This window comes from Hylobates moloch, unplaced genomic scaffold (assembly GCF_009828535.3).
Source record: "Hylobates moloch isolate HMO894 unplaced genomic scaffold, HMol_V3 SCAFFOLD_7, whole genome shotgun sequence".
NCBI lineage: Eukaryota > Metazoa > Chordata > Mammalia > Primates > Hylobatidae > Hylobates > Hylobates moloch.
Genome location: NW_026652282.1, coordinates 78,555,211 through 78,563,301, shown reverse-complemented (window position 1 = coordinate 78,563,301; position 8,091 = coordinate 78,555,211). Strand labels below are relative to the sequence as shown.

Sequence of the window (8,091 nt, the reverse complement as noted above, 5' to 3'; positions counted from 1 at the left end):
TCCCAGGCCACTGTATGTACTTCAAGCCCATTACATTTTCCCCGAAATCATTTACTACCACCTAAAATCACCCACACTTTCCTATTTCCCTTTCCCCCAAGAAGTAGGGTATATACACCTCTATACTTCATGGGGATATTTGGTAATCACTTTGTGATTTGACCCTGTGCATGCTAATAAGTTTGTATGCAATTATTCCTATTAAACTACCTTTTGTCAGTTGATTTTTCAGTAAAGTTTCAGAGGACACATGGGAAGTTTTCCCTTGGCTCCTACAGATGCACGGTACAACTAGAGAAGCTGGAACCTAGGACCAGAACCTCTCCCATATTCCTGTGTCACAAGTGTGGCTTTGAGGCAACACAAGTCCAATTGATAAAGTCTAAGACCTGCAAGAAGCACGAAACTAGCACCACAAACAGTAATCTCTAGAAATCAGTATGAATAAACACTTTCAAATCTGACGCTTAACACACCAAAGATTGTAAATACCTGTAATGCCGGCTATGGACACTTAATATCTGCAAGCCTCAGGATTCCCATATTTAAAGTGGAAATAATATCTATCTCATAGGAAATTGGTGAAGATAAAATATAATGATAAATATAAAACACATAGTACGGCACACCTAGTGGGTACCCAATAACGTCTATTTTCTTGCTTTTCATCACCCACCATAGCTCCACTGTTTTCTAATGTTTGGGCATATTTATCTGCTAGAAATACAGAAAAATACTATGGTGTTTTTCAGTGTCCCCAGTCTAAGAAGCTATGCAGTTCATTCCTTTTAGAATTGAGTCCAGGAGAGAAATTTGTTCCTAGAATGCAGCCATGTTTCCTTTGATCAGACAATGAATATTATCTAACTGCTCACATTTTTCTGTTGTGTTTGTCAAGAAATTCATTGAAGCTTAATATTTACTCACAGTAATTGTATTCACTTAAGGAACTGTTTGAAACTTGTGCTACCCTTTCCTCCATACTTACTACATGTATTTTCTTTCATTTTAGAAATTATATTGAACCAAGATACATTTGTTAGTTTCCTCAACTCATTTTTGGGAATAATAAAACTATAGATATAGTAACACCAATAATAATAGTTACGACAGTATTTGAAATAAGAAAAGTGAAATGGAAATTTGGAATAATTAGTTGAGTAGAATGATTGCTGCTTAAAAAAAAGCAACACACAAGGCAGACAACTTTAGTCTCCCAAAGTTTGATTTACAATTGCCACCTATTTTATTTATATTAATAAAGTAATTGGTTTTAATACATCTGGTTATCATACTCCAGTTTCTATTATACTTTGTTCTTAATTTGAAGTATTTAATAGCAATTAACTTTTAGAGAATAAGAGGAAGTAGGATTGTATGATTAGAATATAAAGAGGAGGTAGAATACATTTAGAGAATAAAAGGAAGTAGAGTTGTATAATTAGAATATAAATCTATTACAATTGGCTTTTGTCTCTGGCTTGCTTATTAACTTTTGTAAAATCAAGCCATTTTAGAGAGTGCTGGCACTTTATTTTTGTAGATCAACTAATTCAACCTCTTATTCTGCAGTTGATAGACTCAAAGCTCAAGAAAGGTAAATGTCTTGCAACAGAACACATAGTTAGTGATGAAGCCATGATTAAACCAAAGATTTGGAAGAAATCCATAAAGATCATTATCTATCCCCATACAAAATATGGATTGTCAGTACCTCTCTAGTAACTATTGAATGTTGGCTTCCACTTTTCCTTCAGAGATAGAATGTCCCTATGATTTGATAGTATGATACTAGGCCCTTTTCCTGCATAGTGTTTATCCCAGTTTTACATTTATTTGTGACTGTAATTTGTGATTCCATTTATTTTGTCCATGTATTTTTGCCTCTATATCTAGATCTTATGTTACCAGTAGATACGAATCTTTTGTGGTTTACTTCAACATTTTATCTCAGGCATAAAGGCAAAGTATAGTGCCCAATTCATGATAAGAACTGAAGATGTATTGAATGGGTGGATATAAGAATGGATTCAGAGACAAATTAATATGCTATAAATATGCTAAGTGTTAATAATAGTTATCATGTATTGAAATTACCAGGCACTATGTTAAATAAATTATTTACTCATTATAGGAACCCCAGTAGATAAGTACTGTTATTACTCTTATTTCCCAGATAATGCAACTAAAATTCAGGATGGTAAGATAATTATCTAAAGTTACATGAGTAATAAGTGATAGAGCCAGGATTAAAATCCAGATGATCTGACTTTCAACCACTACACTATACGGTCTCCAATAACAAAATATAAAAGTGAATAACATATATTCTATGTCAATATCTGTTGATAAATTATTTTATAGCTCTTCCTTGAATGACGCCAGACATGGCGAGTTGTTAAATCAGAAAAAAATAGGTTTTATATGGATATGTAAACGGTTGATAATGGATTTGAAGTTTCTAACAGTATGACTCTTGTGATAAAATGAAAGCCAAAAGAATAAATCTCTCCTGACAGAGTATCAGACATTAATACAGGACAATATATCAGAGTGCTAGCAGAAAGCAGCTGATTAACTCAAATTAAATTATTTGAAGGGAGTTTAGTAAATGGGCTATTTACAAAGTAGCAGGCATATAGTAGCAAAACCACAATGAATAATAAAAGAATCTGGGGTTAGTAACATGGGGTTGAGAGTGACAGAGTAGGTTACTTCCTTAGAACTGAATGGGCAAGGGGAAGAAATGGTTAATAGAAATAGGAGGAAGAATAGGATCTGTGTGGGGACAGTATCCTAATAGAAACTATGACCTTTATTTAGTCAAAGGACATAGCCAGCCCAGGAAGTCTGCAGGGAGAAGGCCAAGAGAATATATATGCTATCCTCATTATCCCCACTCCTACTGATTTCCTACCAGCACTCCCCATTAATCAAAACCAATCCAAAGCCAGAGGACATGGAGGTACTTTTATATGATTCATATAAGTCAGTCCCTAGAACATACAGCAGGGTGAAGCATGGATATAGAAGATATATGGGTGATACCCAATGCAGATAAAGATGGAGACACTTTTAAAAAATGTCCATAGCATCTAAGTCACATTTTTTTTTTCTTCCTATGTAGGGCCAGCTGTGCTTCTCAGTAGTGCTAGTAGGGACAAGGAAATGAAAAAGGAGGCCATGGCTTGGAATTTAGCTTTCCTATGTTCCAATAAACACCTCTTTAACATTCCAAATTTTCTAAGTCCTTTAAGACTCACCCCATGCTGCACATATTTGAATTCTTTAAAGACAAATGGAGCCTTACACTTCTCACAGAAAGGGTGTTATTGACATTCAAGGCATTGAGCAAGCATCACTAAAATAATTCCCCTGGCTTCCATTACATTTCTGACCAAAGTTGCATTGAATATAGATAGGTAAAACTAGTTGTTCTGCCTGGTTACCATTATATTTGGTATGTTGTGGAATAGTTCGGACAGTAGATAACATTTTTGCATGTTAATACATAAAAAAAGTTTCAACTGCCAACTCTTTGTCACACACCAAACCTGATTACTTACCTGGTGAACACAGTAAAACTCTTGGTGTGTAAATTAAATTGTCTTATGCTTTTTGATGCTCAGCTTGATCACTCTGTGTTATGGGTGTCAACTTCAATACCTGGAATATAAGAAAAGGCATTACCAAATATTAATGAAAGTTGCACACCTTAAATCTGTAATGTCCAAATGAATATATACTCAAGGTTTTCAATGTGCCAGAATCTGAAACATTTCCTCTTGATTAGTTCTCAATTTCTTCTGCTAAATTTTATATTGCTGAAATTAATAATGGCAATAATTGTGTGATCAAGCAGGAAAACTAATAATGGCTTTCAAACATATCATTTTGGAATGGTTGGCTGAGAAAATCTGAGGATACAAGACAAAAGATATAAAGATATTATAATAGAGGATCAGAGGAATTAAAACAAAACTTTAGAAATAATTTCAAATAAGGGCACTTTTCAAAAAAGAATCTCAAAAAACTAAAGACTTTCCAATCATTCAAACTTAAATTAGTTAAGGTTGAATTAACCTCTAAAATTAATTATATCCAATTTTACTTTGTGTAGAATCTAACCTTCTACTTATATTTAAAACAAATTATTGAGAGAACTAACATTTTAGAACCAAAAGATCTGATGTTTTGCTCATTAATTGCCTACAAAAAAGATTTATATCATTTATTTTGTCTACTTTTTAAGAATCACAGCAGTGGGTGGAAGAGAAAAATTGAGTAACATAGGCTTGAACTGGGCAGGTCCATTTATACATGAATTTTCTTCCACCTCTACCACCCTGAGACCAGCAAGACCAACCCTTTCTCTTCCGCCTCCTCCTCAGCCTACTCAAGGTGAAGACGCTGAGGATGAAGACCTTTATGACGATCCACTTCCACTTAATGAATAGTAAATATATTTATCTTTCTTATGATTTTCTCTTTTTTTCTGAATTTAAGAGTTTATTTTTCTCTTCAATTTAAGGTAGAAGGACTACATTATAATCTACATCAGTTTCTTTGGCAAGATTACAAATCTCAAGAATCTTCTACTTTATACATTTTTTTTTTGACATTTTTGACATTTTCTAAAATACATATGAATTAAGATTAAGTGGTGCTCTTACAAAGTGATTTAAACAGGAGAGAACTTTATTTCTCATGTAAAAGAAGGCCAGAGATAGGCAGTGGCAATGCCTTCTCTGTTTGAACAGCAGCAGTAGTTACAGGTTTGGAATGATGTTCATGCTCACAAGACCTAATAAGCCTATGGAACCCGACTTTTCACCAGGCTCACTTAATTTTGCAGAATACCGACAAGAAACAGCACAACAGCATGGTAGCCTGAGGTTGTTTCAGCAGGAGGCTTTGCTCCACCTTTCCAAGCATCAGCTCAGGTATAAGTAAACCAGATCATTTGGGTTGGTGCAGAAACCACCTGGTTTAGAAGCTTCATGCTGTATAAGAACAGCTATCTCTTGAAACAGTCAATGAGTTTAGCTTCTAGGGATCTTTGCAATAAGCAACTTCATATTTAAGGAATTTACGGAATTCCAAAGTCCATGTTTTCCAATAGGCATTTATAGTACTTGTCACAATCTTCCTGGTCCAGATACAGTTTACCAATAAAGAGTCATTTTCAATCTAAACAATATTGCCTGGTATCACAGCTGACATTTCATTATTATTTTGCCTAGCAGGAGTCTAGAGAAATAGTGCTGAAAGGTAAACTCAAAGTCATTTTAACCAGGGATAAAGTGAAAGGGTTTGTTAACCCTTTGCTAATAGCAGTCCAGGGCTGTCTCACAGTATCAGGACCGAATTTTCTATCTTGTTGCTCTGCCACTCATGGCTTCTGTTTCTAAGGTTTCTTTAAAGCCCAAGAATCCTGCTAGAGCTCTAGCCACCATATTCATGTCCCATGAGGAACAAAGAGAATGTGTAGAAAACTTCCCAAAAGCATAACTCAACACTTCTAAGTCCATGCCAGTGGCCAGAACTTAGTCATATGGTCACAGGCACTTGCAAGAAAAGTTGGGTATATATTGTTGACCTGAATAAATTCATAGATTCTGTTACAAAGAGATAAAGGAAGAACAGATATTGGGTCCAGCAATTAGAAATCTCTCCTACACATACACATGGTGGGAAAAATGAGCTTTTTATTAAAAAGCTGAGACTAAAAAGGTCATAAAATTTGGGAAGATACATGTGCTTATGATTTGAAAATGCTTTTCATCAAGGTAAGTTATTTTCCAATTAAATAGTAAAACTTTTCAAATAAGAAATTATCATCCTAGAACATTACTTCTCTAACCTGCAAGAACAGTTATATCGCCATCAATTATGAGATGTAATTGATATGAGATGCATTTTAACTTAGTAGTTCTAGGTTAAACTGTATGAAATTGCTGGTTTTCATAGTCAGAAACAATTGCATATTGGAAATTTCATAAACCTAATCTAGTACAAAACATCACAGTTTGTGAATAATTTACTTAAAAATACAAATTAGCACAGATTTAGATTGCTGCCATAATAAAATAACTATTACAGTTTAGTTTCAATAATCTTCATTAAGTGGGAAAGGAGTGAAATCACAACTGACATATTGGGAATTGTACCTTTATCCTTCAGCACTTCAAAATTATTTTTTTGTTCCTAGATAAGATACTTATTGTGGTAGACTGAAAAATGGCACCTCAAATATTTCCACGCCCTAATCCCTGGTTTTATGCCTGCGTGTGTTAAGTTAAATGCCAAAGGGACTTTGTAGATGGAATTAAGGTTACAGATCTTAAAATAGGGAGATTATCTGAGTAGGACCAATGTAATCAAATGGACCTTTAAAAGTGGAAGTGGAAGACTCGGGTAGGTCAGAGAGATGGATGATGGATGAAGCAACAGGAAAGATTCAAAATGCGAGAGAGACTTGACCTACTATTGCTGGCTCTGAAAACAAGGGGGCCATGATCCAAGAAATGTGGACAGCCTCTGTAAACTAGAAATGGCCCTCAGCTGACAGACAGCAAGGAAGTGGGACCTTGATCCTTCAACTGCAAATAATTGAATTCTTCCAACAACTGATAAGCAAGAAAATGGATTCATCCTTCTACCCCCACCACCAGAGCCTCCAAAAAGGAAAGCAGTCCTGACAATATTTTTATTTTAGCTCAGATGAGACTCATGTCAGATTTCTGACCTATAAAACTTTAAGACAATATATTTGTGCTGTTTTATGATACTGACTTTGTGGTAATTTGTAACATTTACAATAGAAAATATATACATTTACCTTAGTAAAACCTCAAATTTAAAGGAGTTATCAAAGAAGGGTCCCTAAAGTCATTTAAACTATATTTTTTAAAGTTCAATTCATGTCTGATCCTGAATGATTCTGGTATATTAAGTTGTGCTATAACTGGAAATGTGTGTTTAGCCAACAAAAATGACAAAATAGTAATTGAAAGCTACAAAGCCAATTAATATAAAAACTTCAAAAATATCATGACTAGTTATTATGGGAACCATTTTATCTAGGAGTGGTTTGTAAGGCAGCATTTTAAGTTTCCATAAAAACAGAACCTTCTGTTTTAGAAGAGATATCAGTAACATAACCAGAAACCTCTATTTCCAAGTGCAGTGGTTTCTCCTGTTCATAACTCAGGTTTGAACTAACTTCCATTTGAATCTCTTGCTCTTCCACCTCCAAAAGTTTATCTGGAGTTGAAGCTACCTACTTCTTCATCTTCATTTTTATGTAGAAGGCTACAAATCATTTTGGGTCTATAGGAGAAATCATTTTCCTGATTATCAGCCATTCCATCCCACCCATGTTTTCTTCTCCTTCCTTCTTTTCTGTCAGAAGAGTTATCATGCTGAGCTTCTTCATTGTATGGCATTTATATTTTAGCACTGTTTTATTATTGCCTTCTGCATCTACATTTTCAACATTTTCTTCAAATATAGCATAGGTCCCAAGAGTGTCTTTGTACTCCCCAGCAAAGAGATAGCTGTCCACTTGCAGAATGGGCCTCTCGTTGTAAATTCTCCAAATCTTGCATTTATTTTCACATTTTGAGAAAATCCTGACAATTCTACTGGAATCAACATCTCTGCCTTCAATTCCTCCTCTTCTCCATTCTCTGGACTCCACTTCTTGGCTGCCACCATAGTCCCACACCTCCTCAGTGCCTCCCCAGTCACTAGCCACCCCAACCCGGAGCTACCATCTTAAGCCCCTTATGATTTTCTTAATAACATTTTCCTCTCTCTAGCTTACTTTAAGAATAACAGTATATAATTCATATAACATACAAAATATATATTAACTGTTTATATTATTTCTAAGGCTGCTGGTCAATAATATGCTATTAGTAGTTAAGTTTTTACAGAGTCAAAAGTTGTACACACATTTTTTAGTGCGTGAGGGTCATATATATGTGTTACAGGTTTAATTAAATTAAACTTTAAAAATAATATTCAGTTAGCCAATGAATGGTAGTGAGTTTTGTTCTGTGTTATTCCTGTGGAGACTGTGGAGGT

General features: G+C 34.7%; 1 pseudogene; it reads right to left on the bottom strand.

The window, feature by feature from the left end:
* Positions 1-7,108: 7,108 nt before the first annotated feature.
* LOC116811355 (general transcription factor 3C polypeptide 6-like) lies at positions 7,109-7,719 on the bottom strand (annotated as a pseudogene).
* Positions 7,720-8,091: the final 372 nt, after the last annotated feature.